General features: G+C 44.0%; 1 protein-coding gene across 3 annotated transcripts in view; it reads right to left on the bottom strand.

Moving 5' to 3' along the window:
• Positions 1-24,222, bottom strand: part of SH3D19 (SH3 domain containing 19) — a 117,334-nt gene that overhangs the window by 64,683 nt on the left and 28,429 nt on the right. The window lies entirely within an intron of this gene.

Below are 24,222 nucleotides of genomic sequence, written 5' to 3'. Positions count from 1 at the left end.
CCATATAAAATTCTGGTGCAAAGCTGAAACTAGGATTGGAATCAATAAATGTAACTTTATGATCCATTCTTATTTTGGCTTTAATGGTCACTGTAGTTTCAACAAACTTTGCATAAAGTACAGGTGAATATGAGAAAATATTTCTAATACATCTTATCAGAGGAAAATGCTTATTTCTAGACTTATAAAGGTTTCTTTCTTCCCCCCCACTGTTCACTGACTCCCTAAAACCATCTGGGGAGAGGAGACAGACTTTCTGCTTACTTATGTATCAAATGACATGCTGCCTATAGAAGTCTATGGAAAGGGGAGGAGCCGAGAGAAGCAGAGATACACACAGACATGCTGCTGCTGTTTTACTATCTCACAGCTACTGTATTCACATCAGTACTTCTCTATAATGTCTTTATGTGTGCTGTGTATGCAAGACACCATAGCAGCTAGACTCAGGGAGAAATGACAATTAGAGAACTTATACACTTCACCTTACTTATACTACCAGAGTAAGAATGGACATTATGATCACATATAGTGCACAAAAAGTGCACCATTTCAACTTCAATCACATCAAATCTTTCTCAAGCAGCTTATGTGTTACAACCTGTATTATAGTCTAGAACTGCATTCACAATTCTGCTAGCTTTAGAGCTGAAATCAGCTTGCATATGTTAGGCTGCAGTCACATGACCAAGCGCGGTCTGTGACGGCCACCTTTCTCAGAGTAACTGCTGCTCAAGTGCCGAACTCCCCACATAATAGTAATCTATGATATGGTGAGTTCCAGCCCAACTGCGGGTCTTCTGTACTGAAATTATGCTGTGTGTACACACGGCCATGTGAATGCAGCCTTAGGCCTCATGCACACGGCCGTTGTTTTGGTCCGCATCCGAGCCGCAGTTTTTGCGGCTCGGATGCGGACCCATTGACTTCACTCTGTGTGCTGTCCGCATCCATTGCTCCGTTCCGTGGCCCTGCAAAAAAAATATAATGTCCTATTCTTGTCTGTTTTGCGGACAAGAATAGGCATTTCCACAATGGGCTGCCCGTTCTGTAAATTGCGGAAGGCACGCGGACGGCTTCCATTTTTTGCAGATCCGTGGTTTGTGGACCGCATAAAACGGAACGGTTGTGTGCATAAGGCCTTACACTGAGAGTTTGCATTGTAGGAGTTGTAGTCTTTACAGATGAGACTGTAAATCTGATTTAGGCGCGATTCAGAAGGCCATTCCGATTTCTGTCCACAAAACATTGTGCATCAGTTTTTTCCGGACCCGTTCACTTAAGTAGTTGTGAGTGTGAATAGCAAAATTTACTTAATGGGTCCAGGTGCTATATGGGTGCAGTCCAGAGAGCACATTGACGGACATAATTGCCATGTGAATTAGGCCTTAGGGAAAGCCAATTATTATACTGCATTATAGGAGTCCATCTATAATGGCAGCACAAAAATTATAGCTATACATCCACTCTAAATGGCATCTTAAAAGGTACCAACATACAGTTATTATTAGAATGGCTTTAAAACAGGTTTATTTGAAAAGTTTGCACAAACAAGAAATCTAAATATGAAACATGTAATGTTGTATGCTGACAGAGTGCAAGTATGAAATTCCATCATTCCTGGCAATGGTAACATTTTCAAGTTTACGGGAACTTGTGCAGTCACATTTTTTTAAAGTTATTTTTACCCTCTAAAGATATATTTTTTTGCAACACACATAAGGTACTGATAAACACTATAGAGCGGGTGGGTTGAGAACTATTTTAATAAAGCAGCCTTTCCTGTTGAATAGCCGGACACCACCGTGCACCACCAGATCCCAATTCACTGTAATGGGATCCAGATCTGGTGGTAATCCAGCTGCTTTCCGGCAAAAAAAAAATTGTGGGTAACATTTTTTTGTCCAGCTGAAAGCTGGCATGTAAGCCGGAAACAGTGACCCGGTTACAGTGCCAGAGTTCACAATGCAGATGTGAACATGGCCTAATGCAGGCAGCATGGTATAGAGCAGGAGGAGCTGAGCAGAATAATATAGTTTCCTGGGAAATGATTCTTTATAATATAAAAGGGTTATCCAGTACTTATGTGTTAATAACCTATCCTCAGGATAGATCAGTGGGTGTCTGACACACTCACCGAGCAGCCGCCAGCAGCTATACAATTGATGGAAGACTCCATCTACTGTATAATTTGTAGTGACTGTGTAGTGCAGCTCAGATCCCGCTCACTTGAATAGAAGCTGAGCTGCGGCACGGCCTCTACACAGTGGACAGACACTTCTGCTTCTGGCTCCATGCACTGTATAGTCTCTAGAGCAGGCAGCTGCCACAAACAGCTGACTGTCAGGAACAATCTGATATTCACAATATCTAAGTACCAGAAAACCATTTTCAGAGTCCAGAGGCCAGTCCTACTCAGTGAATGCTTTCTGATGCTGCATCTTTTCCCACAACACTATGCATCAATCTGCTCAGCTTCACCTGCTCTATAACATACTGCCTGATTGTTCAACATAACAGGTTCCTTAGAATTCTGTTGAAAATTAAGACTGATTTCAAGCAACAGATTTAGGGTACTTTCACACTAGCGTTTTTCTTTTCCGGCACCGAGTTCCGTCCTAGGGTCTCAATACCGGAAAAGAACTTATCAGTTTCATCCCCATGCATTCTGAATGGAGAAAGTTCAGGATGCATCAGGATGTCTGAATGGCGTATTGGACGGAGGAAATACCACGTTACGCTGCGGTATTATCTCCGTCCAAAATTCTGGATCAGTTGCCGGAATGCCGGATCTGGTAATAATTTACATTGAAATGTATTAATGCCGGCATTAAAAATACCGCAATGCCGGATCCGTTCTTCCGGTCTGTGCATGCGTAGAACGGTAAAAATGTGAAAAAAAAGTATATAACGGATCCGTTTCTTCGGATGACATCAATGCATTTATAAGACGGATCCGCATCCGGATCCATCTACAAATTCTGTCCATTTGCATGCAGAATGCCGGTGACGGAACTGCTTGCTGGGTCACTCTGCCGCAAGTGTGTAAGTAGCCTTATTAAGTGAATAAGATTCATTTTGAAAAAAGTTCCCAGGTGTGGAACTAGACCCCACTGGATTCAAAATCGTGCACTACAGGAGAGAGGCTCGCCAGCAGTTCTCCTCTGTACTGCACCGGGTGCTGAAGTGCACAGTTTTGATTCCAATGTCATCTAGTTCCATACATTGGAACTTTTTTTCACAATGAATCACTATTAAGGCACGAGGCTAGGAGATGTCCGTGCCAGACGTAATGATGTTTACACTATCAATCATAGTGCAGGAGGCACGGCACCAGCAGGGCGAACTGCGGTAACTCAAGGTCCCTATTGCTCCTAGAGGCTCATTTGCATCCTCTAGGAGCAATAGGGACCTTGAGTTACTCCTGAAGGCTCATTTGCATATATTCAAAGTTTTTTTTTCCCATAAATTAAGCCAGAGATGAGGGCGGGACCAAGACTGATAGCTTCTGCTGACCTGCCCACATTTCACAGGTGAGAAGGTTTGACTACAATGATTCTGATGACACAAGCCCTTTAAGGGTGACTTGGTTATAATAATGATAATAATGATGATGATGATGATGATATCTAAAAAAAAACAACACACACACACTTTGACCAATTTCTATAAGAAACACTAAATACAGAAAATTTACAAAAAAATTAAATTAAAATACAAAAAAAAAATAATATCTTTTTTTGTCCCTGGAGGTCATCCATGTGTCCTCCTCACTCTTACTTAAACACCTTTGACAAGTTGCAAGATATGTGGTTGCAGCAGGAACCTCCTTACTGGCTCCCTGTCTGAAGTAGGACAAAAAAATTAGTTAAAGCCCTCCACTTTTGTGAAGACCCACCCATCGATCAGTCTCCAGCCAAAGAAGGAGCAGATCAGCAGGAAATTACTGTAACAGCTTTGTTCTAGGCAGGATTTCTACAAGACTTTTTCTATCAGGACCATGCAGAAAGTGCTGCAAACAAGCAAACAGTGACGACAACTATATTTCTTATTTAATTTTGGCAACCATTTCTAGGTTTACTATTCCTTTAACTAATCAGTATGTCTTTGGGGTGTGGGAGGAAGTTGAGGCACCCCCGAGTAAACCCACAGAGACACATGTAGAACATACAAATCCCATGCAGATGTTACCCTTGGTCAGATTCAAACATAGGCAAAAGTGATAACCACTGAGCTTCTGCGTGGTAGATTCTCCTAAAATCTGTAATTCCTGTGTGTCCAATTGTGCATGACTGACATCATGAGATCAGCTGTGCCCAAATAAAGCCTGACCCCAAAAAAGGGGACCCTGGGCATCTATTCCTTTATCAGTAAGGCTACTTTCACACTTGCGCTTGATCGGATCCGTTCTGAACGGATCCGATCATATTAATGCAGACGGAGGCTCCGTTCAGTACGGATCCGTCTGCATTAATAACTTTAAAAAATTTCGCAAGTGCGCAAGTAGCCTGCGCGGATCCGTTCAGACTTTCAATGTAAAGTCAATGGGGGACGGATCCGCTTGAAGATTGAGCCATATGGTGACATCTTCAAGCGGATCCGTTCCCATTGACTTACATTGTAAGTCTGAACGGATCCGCACGCCTCCGCACGGCCAGGCGGACACCCGAACGCTGCAAGCAGCGTTCAGCTGTCCGCCTGTCCGTGCGGAGGCGAGCGGAGCGGAGGCTGAACGCCGCCAGACTGATGCAGTCTGAGCGGATCCGCATCCATTCAGACTGCATCAGGGCTGGACGGAGGCATTCGGGTCCGCTCGTGAGCTCCTTCAAACGGAGCTCACGAGCGGACCAGCGAACGCTAGTGTGAAAGTAGCCTTACCAGTTTTTCCACACACTATTCCACGGGGCTATTCTCTCCAGAGTACGACTAGATAGACTTGGAATCCAGCATGAAAATCTGCAATTAAACACACGTGGGACGCCATTGTTTTATTACAGCAGATGTACAAAATACAATTGGCTAAAGAAAAGGTCAACATGCTAAATGGATTAAAGTTCTACATCGAGCACGACAGATTCGTTATTAGGCGAATGTTGTGTTTTATGGAGAGTTTAATTTATGTGCACCCCGGTGGCATTAATGTTATGACTACACAAGATTATAGAAGCAGCCCTCACATCTTATACAGATTATTACAATTATTAGTGCACACAACGTAATAGGCGTGCAGGCTTCTGACAACCCTTTATGCAAATTAATTAGTTATGTAACGTTTAGGCCTCATGCACACGACCGTTATTTTGGTCCGCATTCGAGCCACAGTTTTTGCGGCTTGAATGCGGACCCATTCACTTCAATGGGGCCGCAAAAGATGCGGACAGCACTCAGTGTGCTGTCCGCATACGTTGCTCCGTTCCATTGTCCGCAGAAAAAGACAAGAATAGGCAGTTTTATCAATGGCTGTCCGTGCCGTTCCGCAAATCGCGGAATGCACACGGACCCCATCCGTGTTTTGCGGATCGGCAAAAAACATAACAGTCGTGTACATGAGGCCTTAAAATGGTGTTCAAATGTGAACATACACATGGAACCTATTAATCTTTCCTCATAATGGAAGTCTCAAGACACTTTGCATTCTTTCAAAGTGTCTTGCACTGTTTTGGTTACACCACTTACAATGGACCATACACTTATAAACCATTGACAACGACCATCTGGGGAACATAGTCAAACCTATTCTCAATCTAATTACACAATATAAGTTCTTAACCAACAGCCCTTAATGGGGTTCCTGGGGAATATAGCACTGATGGTCTATTCTTAGGTGATCAGTGCAGGTTTTAAGGATTATTATTAATATTGAATTAAATTATTACTATGTACTATGTACTTATTTTGAGCTAAAAAAAAACAACATTTTTTCAATTGGTATAAAAAAATAATAATGGAATCCTATTTTGTGTACATAGCTGAGATGTTGTAGTAGCAGCCTGTGAATTTGTTGTCTTTTCAGTCATCTGGGGAGCAGATGGACTCCTTATCTCTGCTCTCGGACCTTATAAACACTTATTAAAGCTTAAGAATGTGGCTTAAATAAATGTTTATGACTTCTCAGTAGATGGCACAAAGTGAAAGTAAAAGTACCAGTCACACAGTTGGAAAAACAGTTAACCTTTTGTGACAAAATGGCTCAATATTTTTAATAAAGGCCAAGTGAAAATATGATTTTTAGTCAAAAATTTGTAAAATGCAATCATAAAAAAAAAATTGCCTCCAAAAGGTATACATAGGCTTTAGCTCATGTGACACCCATTGATCAGTACAATGAAGATGCAATGGAACCACATTCCCATCTATTTACATAGGCACAGTGGTTTATGGATATGCTCGGAAAGCCTGAAACAAGCATGACTGCCAATATAGTAATGAGCTTGGAGCTCGCTTAAAGGCCTTTTACACTGGCAAATAACTGCCTGAACAAAGGGCCTCGTGAACAATCGTTCAATACTTCCTTGGTTTGGACGGCTGTCTGTTTCTATTGTTGTTGGCAGCCACCCCCTATTTAACGAGCTGGTGTGCTGCCGACAAACAATCATTTTTTATGTGCACATGAAAGAGACAACTGACAAACAAGCGTTTTCTTGTTTCTTGGTTAACTGCTGAGAACCTTTATATGGGAAATTGATCTGGAACAAGTGTTCGTAATCACAATCATCTGCTGCAGAAGGTCCTTCACAGGGGTTGCCCAGGACGATTTTTTTATTTTTTTTAAATGTCTCCCACGCAGCAGGACCTGTGAAGAGAACTATATTTATATGCTCCAGCCACTTCTTAAGAGTACCATGGCTCCCGGGCTGTTCTCACTGGAATTCTGATTACTGCATGTAAACTTGCCATATGTAAGCGGTCACATGCGATGCTGAGGCCAGTCAATGGCTGCAGTGGCACATGTGACCCCATCTCACAGGCTGTCTTCACCAAGGTGGAAGGGAACAGGTCAGTATAGTTTTTTTACACAGGTCCCACTAAAAGGGGGAGGGGGGCATAAAAAAAAAAAACCTGGGCAACCCCTTTGGGTAGGTTCCCACAGTTTTTTGGAGGAAGTGTTAAGGCAGATTTTCCTGCATGTTTTTCAGACAAAGGCAGAAGTGGATTCAAAAGAATTGGAAATATAAAAGGAAGGATGTGTACTTCTCCTTCCTGCTAGATCCACTTCTGGCTTTGAATGAAAAACTAACAAGAAAACCTCCTCCTCCCAAAACTTCATGTGAACCTAGCCTTTAAGTTTGGCAGACTGTATAACTATTAATTCTCTGATATATTCCTAATAGGATTTATGGGGTTTTCTATATACGGCATCCACAGACGCAGCTTTACTTACTTATAATAATCGTGTTTTAGTTTAGAAATCTCATTTTCATATAGCCTATTAAGGAAATATCAGTTACGGTGTTGTTCAAGATAATTACTTTTTTTGGACAACCCCTACAATGTCATAACACAAAAAAAAACATAATATATTCACCTGTTTCTCCAGCGCTGTTTTCTGCAGGGCTTATCTGCCACTCTTGCTGCTGCTGTTTGATTACACACAGCATATGAGACGTCCCTGGATACGACACATGACTGCTGCAGCCAATCGCTGTCTTCACTGGTCTACATCAGTGCCGAATCCAGTGGCAGGAGTATGAGACCAACCTTCGCAGTGAACGTAACGGGTGAGTATATTAGTTTTTTCTTTCCCCTTAAGACATTGTAGGGACTGTCTGAGGCTTTTTGTAAATTCTTTATTTAAGGTTTTTCATTTTCATTTCCAATTACCAAGGATCAAAGCAGTCATAAAACAGAGAATGAACTGAGTCCACAGAGTAGGGTGAAAATATAACAAATGACAATTGTTAAGCAAAGAAGCATAGTACCCGTTGGGATACCACGCCGACCTATGTGGAACAATTTGAATAAACTGGATCACAGACAGACGAATAATGGAAAAGAAAAAAGGGGGAAAGGATGAAATTATTAAAGAGAAAGGGGAGGGGAGGGGAAGAGGGAGAGGAAAGACATCAACCGACCTCACTCTCACGGCTGTGCTAGAAGTGTTCTGCATTCTGCGGAATCATAGAATTCCAACCAATGGCTCCAAGTTTTAGTAAACCTCTTCTCAGTGTGCCTTAATGAAGAGGTGAGATCTTCCATTCTCATGGTCTCCTGGATTTTGTTGATCCACATGGAAACAGAGGGAACAGATGGTTGCCTCCAGAGAGACGGGATACAAGCTCTTGCAGCGTTTACTAGATGTCTTACCACAGACCTTTTGTAGGAGGAGAGAGGAATCTCGCACTGATGAAGCAGGAAGAAACCAGGCGTCTTAGGGAGAGTATATGAGGTGAATTTAGATGTAATTGACTACACTGAGTCCCAAAAACCTGAAAGACCAGGACAGCTCCAGAATGTATGTAGAATAGTGCCTCTCTCCGAGCCACAGCGCCAACATAAAGGCGAGGTTTGCGGAAAAATGGAGTGAAGTCTAGTAGGGACCCTATACCAACGGGACATCAGTTTGAAACCAGCTTCCTGGACATTGCTGGCAATAGATGTTTTGTGAATGCATGTATACAATCTTAGTCTTTGTTCCGATGAAAGTGTGAAATCTAGATCCGCTTCCCATTGAGTGATAAAGTTGGGAGGGGGTTGATTGGTCGGATTGAGTAGTAGGTTGTACATTCGAGAAAGGGTGCGTCTCGACACACCTGATTGGTCACATAGAAACTCAAAGTCTGTCTTGTCACGGACATAGGACTCTGCTGGAGGAAGAGTGGCCATGAAATGTTTAAGTTGACGAGACTGCCAGGGATTAATGGTAGGGATACCAGACATCTCTGAGATTTGTTGGGGGGAAAGCCACAAATTCGAGGGCGATCAAATGATGGGCCCTGAATTTGTTGCAGTTCACCAGAGCACGAAAAGGACCCCGTTCCATCCCAGGGGAAAATTGTGGATTACCCAAAAGAGGGAACATAGGAGAGGGGGAAGGAGAGATGTTGGGGTGATTCTGAATGGAGGAGAAGACCTTCAGGGAGGGGCCTATGGTCGGGTGTAAATGGGCATCTAGTGGTATGTGGGTGGCCAATCATGGAGTAGCAGGCAGAGGAGTAGACAGAAAAGATTGTTCGACCGAGATCCATTGTTTATAGGCTTTGTGTCTACACCAGTCTACAATTCTAAGGAGGTGAGATGCTCTGTGGTATGAAATAAAGTCAGGTAGCCCTAGTCCTCCTTCCAATTTGGGTCAAAAAAGTGTCGACCTAGCTATTCTGGATGGTTTGCCGGCCCAGATAAATTGAGACAACATTTTCAAGAGATTGTGAAAAAAGAGTCTAGGAATATGGAACGGAAGGGCTTGAAAGAAGTAAAGGATTTTTGGTAATATGTTCATTTTAAAGATAGAAATCCTACCAAACCATGAAAACGTGTTTTTATGCCACCTGTCTAGGTCAGACTTTATGGTCTGGAGAAGAGGCGGGTAGTTAACATGGTAAAGGTCAGAGAGTGTAGGGGTCAAGAATATTCCAAGGTACTTTAGAGACAAGCATGCCCATTTAAAGGGGAAGTTCTCAGAAATTGACGTGACCGTGGCAGACGGGAGATTAATGTTTAAGGCTTCAGATTTCTGATAATTAATCTTAAAGTTTGAAAGGTGGGCATATATTTTAAGCTCCCGCATCAGATTTGGGATGGTAACCCTTGGGTTGGTAAGGAAAAATAGGAGATCATCAGCGTAGGCTGCGACTTTATGTGAGGTCCCATGTATCTGTAATCCAGCAATATCGGGGTTCGCCCTTATGTGACACAGAAGCGGTTCTAGGCATAGTACAAATATTAGAGGGGAAAGGGGGCAACCCTGTCTCGTTCCATTGCGGATGGACAGGGGCGAGGAAAATTGGCCATTCACTTTGACAACTGCCGTGGGATTGGAATAAAGATTAATAATTCTAGACATCATCTTCTCACCTAGTCCAATATGATGTAGGGTCTCAAACATGAATTTCCAATTAACCCTGTCAAATGCCTTTTCGGCGTCAGTTGACAGGATTAATGTCGGGATCTTAGAAGTAACAGCTTGGTAAATCATGTTTATTGCTCTCGTCGTATTGTCTCGGGCTTCTCTTAAGGGTAAGAACCCAGTTTGGTCTAGATTATATTTTTGGAGATGAGGCAGGAGGCGTGAAGCAAGTATTTTCGAGAACAATTTTAGGTCCACATTAATTAGCGAGATGGGACGGTAGCTTTGGCATTGTGTAGGGTCCTTCCCTTCCTTGGGGACGACTGTAATGTGTGCTCTAAGGGTATCGTTGGGGAGAGAACAGGTCATATCAAATGAGTTAAAAGGCAGCTAAAAAATGAGTAGATAAAATGTCCCCAAATTGTTTATAGTAGGGTAGCGTGAGTCCATCTGGACCAGGAGCTTTCCCCGTTTGGGAATCTTTAATAGCAGCCTGTAACTCAGTCAATGATATGGGAGTCTCTAGTATCGAAATCGCCTCTGGGGGGAGAGATGAAAGGCCCGCGGACTCAAGGTAAGTCCTCATTGAGGGCATTGTTCCATGGACAGTAGACTGATGGGAGTCCTCTAAGTTATACAATGTGTGATAGTAGGATCTAAACGCTTCCGTTATTTCCCGTGGAAGGGAGACCTTTGAGCCGGAAAGGGTAGACACATGTGGAACATAAGAGCAAAGCCTAGTTTTCCGTAGAGCCCGGGCTAGGGTTCTGCCTGGTTTATTCCCATGTTCGCAATAGTGTCTACGCCATTTGACTAAGGTCGCCTTCGCTCTTGAGAGGCAAAGTGAACGAACCTGATCTCGGAGCTGGGTGAGCTCTGCTCCCAACTGCGAGTCCAGGGTCTGTTTGTGTTGCTGATCTAACGCGTGAATGCGTGACAGGAGGGAAGTTATTTTTGCCGCTTTTTTCAACTGGGAACCTAGTTTTATAAAGGACCCTCGAATAAAGCATTTGTGGGCCTCCCAAATAGTAAGGGGATCACTCTCTGGAGCCACATTAGTCTCAAAGTATTCAGTTATTTCAGAAGAGACCTGCAAGTCTCGTAGAAGTGAGTCATTTAATTGCCAATGCCAGGCCCTGGTTTGGTGGGATGGAAAAGAAAGCGATATAGAGATCAGAGCATGATCAGAAAAGGTTATTGGGTCGATCTCCGCCCTAGTGAGAAGGTCTAGTCTAGCATGGTTCAGGAGGAAATAATCTAACCTGGAGTAGGAGTTATGAGGGTGAGAAAAGAATGTATAGTCTCGGGATGTCGGGTATAAAATGCGCCATGAGTCTGTAAATTGCTGGGAGAAAAGGAGCTCTTTAAGCTTGGAAATGGTTGAATGGGGATAAGAAACCTGACCCTTGTAGGAGTCCAAGCGAGGATCTAAAACGATGTTAAGATCACCTCCAAGAATCAAGAGGCCCTCGGTGAAATCCTCCAAGGGTCTTTGTCAGGAAACTAACCTGTCCTGTGTTAGGGGCATAAACAGACGCCAATGTAACTAAAGTACCAGCTATCCTTCCCTTTACAAACAGGTACCTGCCAGCTCTATCAGTGCGAGAATCAATCAGGTCCCAGGAGATTGCGTTGGAGATAAGGATTGAGACTCCTTTCGTCTTAGAATCAGGGTCTGAACTGTGGTAGACATGAGGAAAACGTCTATCGAAGAGCCTTGGAGTAGAAGAGGAGCGGAAATGAGTTTCCTGGATAAACGCCACATGAGCTTGTTTTCTCCAAAGGAGACGCAGGAGAGAAGATCTCTTTTCCGGCAAGTTCAAACCCTGTACATTAAGGGAGACCAATAAAATGTCAGACATATTGAATAACAAGAAATAAAAAGCAAATGCGAACACAGTACTTTTGTGAGAGAGAAGTGTGTTGTCAAGGGAAGGGGAGGGAAAGAGGGACTAGGGAAGGGGAAGACGAAAAGGAGAGAGAAGTGGAGAGAAAAAATGGACGGGTTCTAGCTATAAGCAGGAACAGCTGCAATAATAAAAGTAACTGTGAGAGACCTATCCAAAAGGGTATTAAGGAAAGGACTCACAGTGCCCTAGTAGGGGAGGTAGAACGGATGGCGCTTAGAAGAAAAGATGAAACCTAATCTCAAGGAGAACGCCTAGTGACCTAAAAGTGAGGTGGAACATTTTGCATCTGTGAGACCCCTTCCTAAAATGTAGAGTGGCCCGGACAGGGAAAGGAGGAGAGGATAGATGTAAAATGTTACACCTAAACGACAGGTAAAATGGAGGGAGCACAGGAGGGTAACAGGAAACATAGAGGCTAAACTGAGAACAGAGTCGCAAGACTATTAACATCATTATGAGTTGAAGGGACGCGAAGAGGAGCTCATCATAGTCCCTTTCAGGAATACAGGTGGGAAAGGCTGGTGGTAAGGCCTAGATGAAGAGACGTGGAGAACTGCCCAACAAAGTCCCTTTCAATAATGCAGGCGGGAAGTCTCAGTAGTAGAGATCAAAATGGTGGATCAGCGGGGAGACGGTGGAAGGCGCCGTGGAGGCTGGTAGTGGGGCCTGGAAAGGTGGCCGCGGGTTGAGCCTGAACGGCCAGGAGATGTGCGTCTCGACAAAGGAGATGCTGATCTTCTTGGGAAATCCGGACCTTGAGGCAAATCCTGCAGGAATGAGGGTAATGTCCAATCCAGGACTGTGAATGGACGGATGTCGAGGAATCTGAACAGATCCTGGAGGTCAGCCGGAGAGCGGACTAGCATAGATTGGCCGTTGGGGTATCTGACAATGATATGGAACGGGTGACCCCAGCGGTAAGATGCTCCTGCTTCTTTGATTGCTTCTAGCAGGGGTCTCACCATTCTCCGCATTGATAGGGTTAGACGAGAAACATCTGGCAAGATAGTAATCGGAGTGTCCTTAAAGAAAAGATCCTTCTTTTCCCAGGCTTTGCACAAGATACGCTCCTTTACAATGTAAAAGTGAACCCGGCAGATGACATCACGTGGCCTATCCATGTCACGGTTTCTGGGTCCTGCGGTTCTGTGAACCCTGTCAAGCTCGATCTTGGTCTGAGGAGGATTGTCCAGGATCGAATTAAAAATGTCGACCGCGATGGAGTGTAACTGGTCATTGGGGACCGATTCCGGGATGTTGCGGATCTTAAGATTGTTCCGACGGCCCCTATTTTCCACGTCGTCAAGATGTAAAGAGAAGTCCTGCAATTGAGAGGTATGTGCAGATATGGACGCAGAGTGAGAATGTACCACAGTGGCTGTAGTTGCATTTTGGTGTTCTAGCGAAGATAGACGGTCGTCCAATTGTTGAACCCCAGCACGGACTGCCTGCAGGGCCTGGGCCTGCTTGGCCTCAATGCGGGTCACTTGTACCTCCAGGTCAGATTTCGGGGGTAACGCCCGCACCATTTCCCAAAGTACTGCCAACGTGCGGTCGATGGAAGATGGGGGTGGGGGGAACCCCTGAGACTCCTCTGGGTGCTGTGTCAGTGATGAGAAGATAGCAGGTATATCTTGACTGGGAGATTGGGTAACAGGAGCAGGTAACATGTGGCCCTGAGTGAGGTTAGGGTTCCTCAGAGATGGCGGCAACACCCCAATGGAACCCCTTGAGGGGCTAGTAATAGGAGTGCTGGTGTGTGCTCTGTTCCTCTCAGGGGTTTGTATAGACCAGTTTGCGTGACTGTTTGCCTGGTGGGGAGAAGAGGCACGGGTATGCAGGCCCCCATCTTTAGTAGGACCCACCCTAGCCTGAGTGGTGGTACCTGTAGGATCCGGCTGAGGCAAAGCTGCGTGGAGCAGAGGAGGATCCGGTCGGGTGTCCCATTCGTTCAGGGAGACCGGAGCTGAGTGAGTAGAGTATTGATCACTCAGGCGCTGTTCTTGTGGGAGAGGGAGCTCCGATGCTGGCGCAGGTGAAAACGGCTGTGCCGCTGGCCGCAGTGAGGAAGAAGCGGCAGCCATTGTGGGTGACTCCCAGCCTCCTTGCTGGTTAGATCGGAGGAAACGGCCGATGGATTGTTCAGGGGGGACCGCAGATTGATTCCTCGATCTTCTCCCCTTGGTCATGGCCAAACAAGTTAGCTAGGAAGGCGATCTGCGCTAGTTCTCCTGAGGCAGGTCACGGAGCTCTCCTAACATGCGTCTTCACGCTGCCATGCCGAAGCCACGCCCCCTGTCTGAGACTTTCAATCATCCCAGACAAGTCCTTTTAATAGACAAGTGTCCATTACTCAGGATCCTCGTCTTGCTCACTCTGGATAAGATGTCCTTCATTACACATGCCATCCATTCCAATGGGCACTGTGTAATGTAATTTTTTTTAAACAGAAATCCAGCTTCATTATAAGCAGGAACATCAACTTACCCCCATAAATCAGGCACACACAATACAGCTAACGTACATTATTTACTTGGATCTGACTGCCCTGTGTGTGCAGCAAATTTTCCCAACAGTCATGGGGTTAATAATAATTCATTATTTCTTTCGTTTTTTTAAAATAAGAGCAAAGCTTGCATGCAGAAATATCATTCAGAAGCCAGCCATGCTGACAATTTTCAGCTCTACAGTCCACTAGAGAGCTGTTTGGCTGGCACAGTACCCATACATCACACCATTGAATGGATTAATGGAAACAAAAGAGGCAGTCTAGAACAAAAAAGCAGCTGAACTGATCTGCAGGGATCTCATTGAAAAGCTATAGCGGCATCAAAACTCAGAGGCCACTTGTTGTCTTTGACGATGCCAGCCAACCCGTGCACAACCTGGGTTTTCCACAGCAGGCAGCCTGTTAGAGACACCTCCATTGAGAATCAGTACAATGCTGTACACAGGCCCACATCACAGTCTCTGAATAGCAATGAGTTCCGGGAAAGTACATTGCTAGTTATAGGAGCAGGTGAGAACATGGTCATCTATCACCAAAAGGCTCCAACATCTGGATTTCAAAAATGTGTCTTTGTTTCAAATCTCTAAGATCTGAAGGAAAGCCAAGTTGTAACGTTCCGGCCTTCTTCAATGGTAATATGTGTGTATAGGGGAACGTGCTCAAGACAGATCCTTTTCATTTTGATGGGATTCTAAACAAATGCCAATGTATATCAAAGCCACCATCATAATTATTTTCAATGGGTAACAAATTAAAAAAATATATATATATATATATATATATATATATATATATATATATATATATATATTCTAACAATTTATATTAATTTTTTTATCATTTGTAGCACAAAAAAAAACATTAAGGTGAACTCAACCTAAGCCATTTGTTTTCCTGAATCCAAAGGGATGAGGCTGAGAGAGGCACCATGCCACCGTATTACTTGATAGTATGAATATAGATATACTCCACTTACTTTAGCATATAAACCAGATATTACTTAAAGAAGCACTTTGTGAAAAAATATCCTTTGGCCCGTTGTAATGGACATAAAAGATCTGCAGTTAATTTCCTTACCCATTACTACATGAATGCTCTCGGACTCTTTAAATCATATGAAGTCTTCAGTGCGGAGAAGAAGTCAGTCTCTCTATATAAGGCTATCAGATGCCCATTGAGCATCTCAGGGGTGCATCCAGAGACTGACTTCAAGGAGAAAACAACGTCTAATAAAAATTAACAAAAAAATAAAAACCTGTGCTGTAGAGTGTTTCTTTAAAAAAAATGTTGCCATTCTTGTTGAGTGCAATGGATCATGGCATGGTAAAGCTGGTCAGATGTGCAGCAAGCATGGTCAACAACCATATAGGTGGGTGTCTCACACAACACTTTGGGCAGTTTTGGTACAGATGTTGAACCAAAGTCAGCAGGAAGGCAAAGAATACATCCTTCCTTTATATTTTCATTCCTGTCCAACTCACTTCTGGCTTTGTCTCAAAAAAGGACCACAACAAGCTGTGTGTGACACCACTTTTAAAACGGTTGTCCAGGATTGGAGAAACACAACTGTACACCACCCTGTCCATGGGTTGTGTCAACGGGTGTGATCTACCATTCTACACACAACCTGTGGACAGAGGCAGTGCGGTTTATTTTTTTTTAAAGAAATCAGCCATGTCAGCAGATTTGTACCTATGGAACTGGCTGACCTGTTACATGTGCACTTGGCAGCTGAAGGCATCTGTGATGGTCTCATGTTCATATGTGCCCACATTGCTGACGGCCTTTAGGAGCAACAGGGGCATTCTCATTACACCTAGAGGCTCAGCTCTCGGCAATGGCTGCACCCTCTCTACAATGATGGTCAGGGCCAGGCAGTGTAAACGTCATCATGCCTGCCTGGCCCTGTCAAAGTGCAGAGGGTGCGCCAGTTGCTGAGAGAGCAGAGCCTCTAGGTGTAACGGCAACGAATCTGTTGCTCCTAGAGGCTCATTTGCATACATTAAAACATCATAAAACAAAAATGTTCTCAGCAATGTGGGCACCAGTCACTGAAATTCACAGTAAAACTAGGCACAACGCCTTGTAGGTCTAGCTCCGCTGAATGTAATGATACTTTTCACTTAGAGATCTGTAGCTTCATTCTGGAAAAAAGTACTTTCAATCCATATGAAAATTAGCAGTTGAGTGCACTGAGGGCGGGCCCAAGCCACACGGTGCACACTTGCTCCACTTGCTTCCTCATCCAGTTCCCGACAAAGTCAGGTTGCTGCATAGTCAAGTGGCTTGGAACTGCCCTTGGTGCACTTAACTGCTCATGTGCATATGGATTGCAATGCTTGCAGTTGTGCCGCAGTCTTCTTGCAGCTTCCCATTGGCAATGTGACAACGTCACATTCATTGGTCACATGGCCTATATGAATGTGACCAATGAATATGTAGCACAGCTGCTATCAAATGAACATCATTGTGCTTGGTGAGCAGAGAGAATACTGCGGCACTACTGCGGGCGCTAGTCCGTCCTCAAACAGCTGATGGGGGGGGGGGGGTCCCAGGTGTCGGACCCTCACCAATCAGACACTGATGGCCTACAAGGTTAGCATAAATTCAATAAAATCACTGTGCATTAAATTATAGTTTAAGCTACCTTTGATACATGAGTGGTAAGCCTAAATAATTTAAGTCTTTTTTTTCTTCCCCAGTTTTTGGGAGGGGGGGGGGGGTTAGACAACCTCTTTAAGGTCTAAGCAGATATAGTACAAAAGATGGGCCCCCATACACGTTAGTCTATTGTCAGCTGAACCCAATCATTCTTGGGGGGGTTCAGCTGACAGTCTAATATGTGTGGGGAGCTCCCGATCCTCCCCAGACAGATGACGTCAGAGAAGAGAAGGATCGGGGCAGTGGCTTTCTCTGCTCTCCCCACTGAATGTGTATGGGGCAGCTAGAAGGGAGTCGGGAGGGACTGTTTGGCAGACGGCTTCTGAATGTGTATGGCCGCCTTTGGTTATGCAACCAATCCAGAGAGATGATCATGCAATGCAGGTTGCCGCAGTATTCCGGTAATTAGGCATAGGATCTCCTCATCCTATGGTAAGCTCAATGCCCTCTGTAGCTCATCCAAACTGTTCAGAAACATTTTCTTGGTCACCAATAAAGAATTAAATTTAGGAGCAAAATAAACCGCTGAGAAAGCAACGCTGTGCAGCTGTATCCTTACCTACAGGTCAGTCCCAGTCTTGTGCCATAATTTTAGAAATAAGGAGGGGGAAAGAAAAAAACCACAAAAAAAAAAAAAAAAGTATTCCATGAATCATTGTTGGCAATGATCCGCGACAGGATTGGGGGGTCAAAGCAGGTCTAGGCAACATCTGGAAATGTACTGTAGAGCAGAAAACATACCTTATAATTTATAGGAGACCTTACACATTAACCTTCAGTGTTCCTATGGCAGTAGCATATGTCATACACTTTATTTAAAGTATAGAGCTAAAAGTAAATCCTAGCTTGAAGACCTCCAGGCGGCAGTCTGTTGAGATTGCATTGTTCTGTAACACAAGTATCTTGCAAAACTTCAAACTGTAGAACTCAGAATATTCTGCTACATTTGTTCAATGTCCTATAGGCTGTGTTCACACCATGCAGTTACCTTATAGTTCATGCGCTCCTTTTACAGCAGAACCAAAATGTGAACCAATTAAGAGGAAAAGTATACGCATGTAATACCTTTAGGATCTGAAAAAATACTACGTATGCTGCATCGTAAACGGTAGTATATGTCAAACTCCATGACAGAAAGCACGGTGCTTCTAAATTATCAGAACTTCTCACGTGATCTATACATAGATACTGATATAACTATATACTGTGTATATAATACACCCGACAGATGTAGCAGAGCTGAGCATATCCTATCTTCAGTCTTATATAAAAAGGATGCACAAAGCATTGTAGTATCATAGTTAGGAGTGCTAGAGACAAATTCGCCTTTACTACATCTGTATTCTCACACTTTTTATGTGCTCACACCACAGTGCAGAAGAAATAGCACTCTGTTCCGCCACACAAAGGCACAAAGACAAAGATCACTCGGTCCAGGACTTACCTGTATCCAGCGAGGACTTTACCCAGGCCTTTTGTTGGATAGGTTTTTCAGCCTATCTAGTAATTCTATGTGGTGGCATACATGGAACAGACAGCGAGCGAGGGATGAAATCACAGAGCAGTATCCAGAAGAGGGGGCGGAGGAGTGGAGGGATGGGTCCTGCCTTACCACACTTATGACTGGAAAAGCTAAACTGGTCAAAGAGCAATGAAAGAATGCAGCCATACAGGAAGTCCTTGGTTCCTCCTCATTTTCACTACTTAAAAAAGGAAATCAGCTTCAGTACTGACCTCTCTTTACTGCACGGTTTGAGAGAAATGAATATTTTTAGGATTCCTATTTTTTATGACCACCACCTACTGTCTATTTTGTGAAGTGCACAAATCACAACCGCACATTCGTCTGACCAGTGATAGCACAGAGTGAAAAGGATTACTGTGTGCTTAAAGGGTTCTTCAGGAATGATTTAAAGTGGCCACAAGCAACAGATCCTAAAATGTGACCAGGACTGGTTGCTTCAAATTCCAGCATTGGGGAAGGGTGGGTTTTGGGGAGGTGGCGGGGATTCCCAGAGAACCCCTTAAAATTCTGCAAAGTGAAAAAAGTGTGCTCTACCTGTTCAGTTACTTACAAGGTAGGTCTGTGAAAGAAATGCTTTACACAGAAAGACCAGATCTGCAGGTACCAAGTGTTCCTTATAATCAGTCACTGGTCACAATATGATCTAACAGTGGGCATGGCTATGTTAATTAGATGTGCGTCCGATTTATTAACTGTGTCGCAAAAAGGCATAATCCTAGGCCTCTTTCACATGTCTGTGAGGACATCTGTGACAAGATGGTCAGTGGTTCACCCATGAAGATGTATGTGAAAAATTTGTGTTTGGGACAAGTGTCCATTTTTTGCCCCCAGTGTGTCATCTGTTTTCCAGGACACTGCTAGGCTCAAAATTGGTTTCCAGAGCCTCTTCTGGCAACAATGGCAACATAAAGTACCACAGTTAAAAAGGTTAAAGGTAAACACCTCCATAATACAAGAAAACGGGGGCATGCACCATTATAAGTGACCAACCTCCTTTGCTACAAAGAAAGTGGCACAAAAATAATATATATATTTAATCACCCACAAACAAAATGTGCCAAAGAATGAAACGTAATTAAATAACAAAAGAATACATTTTGAAATGAACACAATAAAAAAAACTATCAGAGTGGGTAGTGGAAGCAGAGGGGTCACATACCTCCCAACTTTTTGGATGGTCAAAGAGGGACATTTATGGTTCATTGTGTGAAAGTCCATTTTTCCTGTATACAATATTCATAAACTTTAATAGTTTTCTTAGTGAATAGCACAAAAAAAAAAAAATCTGAATATAGAAATGTCCAAAATTCAAATAACATCAAATAATGAAATAATAGTCAGGGTGGGGTCAAATATACAGATAGGAACCCGACAAATACTTTCTTAATATTGTAAATGTAACAATGCAAATCTATATCTCCGATCAAAAAGAGGGACAGAGGTACTGTCCCCTCCAAAAGAGGGACACTTGGGAGGTCTGGGGTCCGGTCTGAAGCGTCCCCACATATCACAACGCTCTGTGGCTTCCTCAGACGCTAGTCCCAAGGTTTAAACAAGCACATCACAGTTGTATACGATAGAGTCATTAATTGTGTTACCTACAGAGAAGTAAACCATAGAAGTACACATGATGCCAGTGCTTAAAGTACAGAATAACTCAGCAGCAGTGCACCACCCATCAACTGGAGGCATGGTGAACACCTTATAAAGTGTATGTATCCAAAGTATAGAACGTCTGGACGTGAAAAAATGAAATAAAATTTTAAAAAAAGAGCACGCACTACCTAGTGATCAGAGATGCCATGCACAACACATTTACAGTACAAATGAAACAAACAGCACATTCGCATAGAAAACAAGACCAGAAAATAACGCCCAATAATACCGGTATATTCAAAACTTTTCCAAGATTTAGGCTGGGTTCACACTTGAGCGTTGCGCAAACGCGCGTTTTACGCGCGTTTTTGACGCGCATTTTTATGCGCGTTTTTGTAATAGTAAACGCGCGTTTGACGCGCGTTTGTGTGATTCACTACAGTGTCCTATGGCCACAAACGCCCCAAAAGTCGCTCATGTACTTTTTGGAGCGTCGGGCGTTTTACAGCGCGATCGTACGCGCTGTAAAACGCCCAAGTGTGAACCATTCCCATAGGGAATCATTGGTTTCTCCTTGTTGAGCGTTTTACAGCGCGTAGGAACGCGCTGTAAAACGCTCAGGTGTGAACCCAGCCTTAACTACGGATGACCTCAGCTGTTTGAGAAGGCTCCTGTGAGCACAAAGGCCTTCTTGGAGCTCACCAAGCACAGCGCCGTACATTCTATAGCGGCTGTGCTGGGTATCGTAGCTCAGCCCCATTCACTTCAAGGGGGCTGAGCTGTGCCTAGGCCAAGTGACTGATGAACGTGTCATCACTCGGCCTAGAGAAAGCTGTGAGAAGGCTGCACTGCAACTGCGAGTAAGGCCCCTTGCAGACGAGCGTGTCCGGATTAGGTCTGGATGCATTGAATCTGCGATCAGGGAAAATCGTGCGAGTAGGTACGCAATTGCAGTCAGTTTTGACTGCGATTGCGTTCCGATGTTCAGTTTTTATCACGAGGGTGCAATGCGTTTTGCACACGCGTGATAAAAAAACTGACTGTGGTCCCCAGACCCGAACCCGGACTTCTTCATTGAAGTTTGGGTTTGCTTTAGGTGTTCTGTATATTTTATTATTTTCCCTTATAACATGGATATAATGGAAAATAATAGCATTCTTAATACAGAATGCTTACTAAAATGTGGCTTTAGGGGTTAAAATACATAAATAAACTCACCTTATACTGTTGTTCGCGCGGCCGGCATCTTCTTTCTTCTTTCAGGACCTGTCAAAAGACCTTTGATGACACAATCGCGCTCACCACGTGGTGACCGCGATAACGTCACCGAAGGTCCTTTTCCCGCCAGGTCCTGCAAGAAGAAGAAGAAGAAGAAGAAGAAAGAAGACGAGCCCGGCTGAGCGATCAAGTGGATGAGGTTAGTTACATTTTTTTTTTTTTTTTTTTTTTAACTACACAATGGACCTTTTACTAAGCATTCTGAATTAAAGAATGCTATTATTTTCCATTATAACCATATAATGGAAAATAAGTAAATGGGGTCCTGGGTAACTCATCCCTTGTCTCCTTAGCAACCATGCATGAAAATCACATTGCATCCGCACTTGCTTGCGTATGCTTGCAATTTTCACGCTTCCCCATTCATTTCTATGGGGCCTGCACTGCATGAAAAAATGCAGAATATAGAACATGCTGAGATTTTCATGCAACGCACAAGTGATGCGTGAAAAATCACCGCTCATCTGAACAGCCCCACTGAAGTAAATGGGTCCGGATTCAGTGCGGGTGCAATGTGTTCACTTCGAGCATTGCACCCGCGCGGAAATCTCACCCGTGTGAAAGGGGCCTAACACTGCCTTATCGAGCAGCTGATCGGTGGGCGTCTCGGGTGTCAGACCCCCACTGATCAGATACTGATGACCCAACTTGAGGACAGGACATCAGTATTAACATCTTGGAAAATCTCTTTAATCCCATATTCAAATAGATAATAACACCAAATAATCATCAGGATAATCAGAAAGTGAACAATGAAAACAGTATCCCTGGACTTGTGTCTTCCACTTTTCGGAAACTATTTGACTGGTGGTCACCGGACTGCTAATTTATGGTGAACTTACCGTATATATTTTTGGACTCCCCTCACTTTATTCAAGCATTTAAAGGGGCCGAGGATCAGCCAATTGTCGAGAAGGAAGCGTTCCTTTCCAACTGTCGGCTGCTTGTTCAGTGAAGGAGACCGCTGCATGATCTCCTTCACAGTATGAGGATTGTTATTGCAATCGCTCGTCCTCAGCTGCATTGTTTCTGGGCAGCAGATCACTGTTTAGACGGCACCATCTGCTGCCCGGAAACGATAATTTAGGTGCCTGCACGAACGACAGGGTCCCCCGAGGAAGAGCGTTTTGCTTGTTCTTCGGGTGATCGGTGGCACATTTAGACAGACGTTCGCAAGACTATCGCGCCGTGTAAATCCACCTTTATTACTTTCTCTCAGCTGAGAACACATGCACACGCACCCAAACCATAATGCATAATGTGAACAACCACTTTTATTTTCTTTTAGTTGTCACTTTTTAATCTCTAACACACCCATGTAAAACCAACAGCAAACGTTTTGTATGGGCAGGAACAGTCAGCTACAGCTCCATGACTCAGCAAGTCGGTATGTACAAACACATATGTACAAGCAGAACAGATGAAACGATAATTCACTATTTATTCAAGATCTGGAATTCATAATCAACACAACTCTTTGGAGATCAGGCAAAAACAAATCAACCAAGAAAAGTAATTTAGGAATATCAGTATAAGATTTTCTAATGATAAAAACTGGACTTTTATTCTGGTCCAAGCTGTTTTTTGCAGGACAAGTTGTATATTCTAATGGCCCCATTTAACATTATTGCATATGATGTAGGGTTGTTTCGGGTATTGAATTTTCGATACCCAATCAATACTTTTGTCCCGGTATCAATACGATACCGGGATTTGTCCCTTATCGATACTAGGCTGCATAACCCAGTATCAGAGAACATTGATCGCGCTGCTCTCAGTGCGGCCATGTTCCCTTAGCAGCACGGAGAGAAGGAACCAGTCTCTCCCTCCCCCCTGTGCTGCTGCTGCTGCCACCAGTGGGAACAAAGAGGAGGGGAGGGTGCACTGCGCCACCAATGATAACTAACGTTTAATAAATTACAAATACAGGCGGCAGAAACACATTGCCGGCATCCGACCTCTGACAGGGCACTGCGATCTGCGGAAATGAACCCCTCAGGTGCCGCACCTGAAGGGGTTAACTGCCGCTGATCACAACTTCCTGTCAGAGGTCGGGTGCCGGCAATGTGTTTCTGCAGCCGGCTGTATTTGTATTAAAAGTTAACTATCATTAGTGGAGCAGTGCGCCCTCCCCCTTCCCCAGTATTAAAAATCATTGTTGGCGCAGAGCGCCCCCTCCCCCTAGTATTAAAATCATTGGTGGCTGTGGCCACAGAGTCCCCTCACCTCCTCTCATTGGCAGCTTCTGATCAGAGCCCCAGCAGTGTAATCCTGGGACTCTGATTGGTTACCATGGCAGCCAGGACGCTACTGAAGCCCTGGCTGCCATAGTCAGCTCCCTGCTGCTGTGGGCACTATGCACAGGGCAGCAGGGACAGTGTGAAGTCCTATTCACCCTGATAGAGATCTATTAGGGTGAACAGGGCAAGGGATTCAAAGATCACAGGTTCTAGCCCCTAAGGCCTCTTTCACACGGCCGTTGCGGAAACATGTGTGGGTGCGTTGCGCAATTTTTCCGCACGAGTGCAAAACATTGTCATGCATTTTGCACTCGCGTTAGAAAAATCGCGCATGTTTGGTACCCAAACCTGATCTTCTTCACAGAAGTTCAGGCTCGGGATCGGTATTCTGTAGATTGTATTTATTTTCCCTTATAACATGGTCATAAGGGAAAATAATAGCATTCTGAATACAGAATGCATAGTTAAATAGCGCTGGAGGGGTTAAAAAAAAATATATA

The sequence above is a fragment of the Bufo gargarizans genome, chromosome 1 (assembly GCF_014858855.1).
Source record: "Bufo gargarizans isolate SCDJY-AF-19 chromosome 1, ASM1485885v1, whole genome shotgun sequence".
Lineage (NCBI taxonomy): Eukaryota > Metazoa > Chordata > Amphibia > Anura > Bufonidae > Bufo > Bufo gargarizans.
The sequence above is the reverse complement of the archived record's forward strand: the minus strand, read 5'-3'. Positions and strand labels throughout refer to the sequence as shown.